Source organism: Pinus tabuliformis, chromosome 2_2 (assembly GCF_031772625.1).
Source record: "Pinus tabuliformis cultivar Carrire ecotype Pingquan chromosome 2_2, CPIR1, whole genome shotgun sequence".
Classification (NCBI taxonomy): Eukaryota; Viridiplantae; Streptophyta; class Pinopsida; order Pinales; family Pinaceae; genus Pinus; species Pinus tabuliformis.
In genome coordinates this window covers 1,109,006,770-1,109,009,940 of record NC_142300.1, presented here as the reverse complement: position 1 = coordinate 1,109,009,940, position 3,171 = coordinate 1,109,006,770, and positions in this window count along the sequence as shown.

Sequence of the window (3,171 nt, the reverse complement as noted above, 5' to 3'; positions counted from 1 at the left end):
TTGCACTGGACCCAAATCAAAATTGCACAAAGAAATAGGAGGCTTGGAGGTAAGACCAGAGGTTGGATAGAGGCCTTTGACTATCTATGAGCAGCAGAGGTATTGCATAGAGAGCATGATAGATTTTGAGCTAATTCTTTATGTAATACTAGTTATATTTCCACTTGTATGATAATACAGATTTGGGGTTTTAGGCTAAGGCTTTCCCTTGGTTATATCTTCTGTGTTATGTGTGATTGATTTCTCCATATCAGTTATATGTGTTCTTATTGATGTTGCTCATGTTCAATTAAGATTTCGCTAAATTGTTTGTAGAAGTAGATCAAGTGTTTTGCTTTAGTATAGTGTATTACCAGGTGATCTACAGGTGGGAATTTCTACACATATATAATATTAAAATGTAAATGTAAAGGATGTAAGTAGTACATGAAATGGGGTATATGAAAGGAGTATAGAAATAAAAAAGTATATGGTAGGGATAAATACAAGGGGATCATGATTTGTTAATGGGGGAATAGGGCATGATAAGGAAGACTAATAACATACTCAACATAACCTTAATAAATGAACCAAACTTGTTTATTCATTGTTTTGACTAGTGATACATAAATTTTGGGATGGGATCCCTTGGGTTAGTTTTGGGGTTAAAAACCCAAGTTTTGATGTAAATTTTGGTAAAACGATGTAAAGTCTCCGTGATTAGTGGATGCAGAGCTATTCGAAATGGGTCCCTTGGGGTCAATTTTGGGGTCAAAAGCCCAAGTTTTGGGGCTAAAGACCCAAGTTTTGTATAAAGAATGTAAAGTCTCCACATTTTGTGGTTATGGAGCATGAAGATGTAAATAGTCAAAAAGGGTTTCTGCCCTTATTTTAGATAACTTGTGTCAGCTTGATGAGATCCGCCCTTGGTTCGCGGGCCATGGGAATGTATAAAAAGGGAGCCTTAGAAGAGTCTAAGGCAGTTTTTAGTAGAGTTCTAAGTAAGTTTCTGGGCAATTGAGAACTAAGAGTGAAGAGTCTTAGCGTAGGAAGAGGTTTGCAATTGAGTGCGCAAAGGCCTAGGGTAGAAGTTTGCGGTTGAGTGCGAATACCCCTTCAACTATCTACACAAGGAAGTTAGAGTCTGTACTAGAGATCTGAACCATCAATAAAGAGAATTATTCTGGAGATATTTGTGTATGAATTATTTTACTTCTGTTATGAATGTTCACGACTATGTTATGTTGAACATTAGGTTTATGATTTAGTGCTATATTGATGTGTGAATCTATGTATTTTACTTTGTCACATGAACGTAAGTAAGAATATCCGTTTACGTGAAGATAATCATAATGCATGTTGAAGTTAACCAATACTTAAGCTAACTTAACTAGACACAGAAGCAAGGGTAATTACAGAGGCATGCAAGCATCTGAATTTACTATTTAGGGTCCATGAAGGACGATCAAAGACTTTCATGAAGGGTTCAAAGCTGAATAAGAGAAGTACTTTGATAAGCCCTAAAGGGATTATAAGTCTACATGAAGGAAAGGTTAGGGTATAAAACCAACATTACAACCATCTTAGGGTGCAGAAACTTGGTTCATGCATCCCCCCATAATGCTTCGTGTGAGACTTTAGTCTGTGCTCCATGGATTGATGCTGAAAGGGCTAGTAGTGCATGGATTTTCTTGGCTAGTTAACACTGAACCTGGGTCAGGGCCAATCAATCCAACATGAGCGCATAGGTGATTAGGAGTAAAAGGGTTTTTATCCCCTTGTCTATGTAAAGTTGATTCATTTTTGAAGATTCACCCATGGTCCACAGACCATGGGATCGTATAAATAAAGGTGTCTTAGAGAGTCTAAGGAGGAGAATAATCAATGTGATGTAATGGGTAGATAAAAGATAACAAAAAGAAGTGAGTCTTATAGGAGGGAAAGGCTCTGCAACTGAGTGCATAGAGGCCTAGAGTAGTGTCAAAATTGAGTGCGCAGGGTGGTTTTGAGTCTTTAATGATACATTAAAGATCAATAAAGAAGATTGTTGAAAAAATTCTTGTGTTTATATGTTTACTTCTGTTATTTATGTTTGCGATATATGTTGTGATGGAATAAATCCATTAATGAATTATTGATCTAATGATGCACGATTTTATGGAATCAGTCTTAAAAATTGTATGCATTGCATGTTAAATATTTCTGCGGAGATTATAATACATTTTGTTGTGTTTATTAAATACTTAAGTAGATCTACATGAGCTTGGATCTAGGGTTGTTTTGTGAGGCACATAAGTGGATGATTTATCTGTTAAAGGTATGCAAAGACCTATCGTCAACCTTCGTTGATATGAAAATCAAGATCTTAGATTACTTTTAAGGTATTATAGACTCATGTGCATGGATTTGCCTATATTACTTAGTGTAACGGATCAATAAGATTGCGAATAATATAGACAATTTAGCAGTTAGAGAAACATAATAAACAGAACACATAACACAACAAATTTAATATAGAGTTCACCCAAAACTCTTTGGCTACGTCTCCTGGTCCAGTCTTCAGCGGTGGCCTCTCTATTATGTCTTCAAGAGCAGAGTTTTTACAAAAGTGTGAGCTCAAATTGAGTCTCAACACATAGATACAAAACAGTAGGAGTTTTGCTTGAATCCCTTAAGCCTCTCTAAGTACACAGACTCTTTCTCTCACTCTCTATCTCCATCTTCTCTCTGTCTTAGAACTGCTTCCCTTCTGTCTCTTTCAGTCTACGGCTTTAAAGCCAATCGGTGTTGTCTGTTCGTTTCCCCTTCTCGGGCTCTCTAGCTCCCAACCTATATCTACTCAAATCCCCTTCTGACCGTTAGCAATCATGGCATAACATCTTTAGAGAAGGTGGCCACTTGTTCTGCAATGGAAGGGACCATCGAGCCTTTCAAATCCCCAAAAATAGCATTTTCTATTTACACAGAGAAACACTGTAAAACATAGGAAATTTCTTTAATTTTCCATTTTATCGGACTTCAGATATCCTTAAATCCACTCTATACTCCTATCGAGTTTCCCTATCATCGCTATTGCAAGTCGCAAGTGCCCATGTTTTGTGGTTTCCCTTTGTATTTGAAAAATACATTAAAACATTGAAAATCCCGCAAAATGGCTTTATGGTGGACTTGAAATGTTATGCATTTGCATCT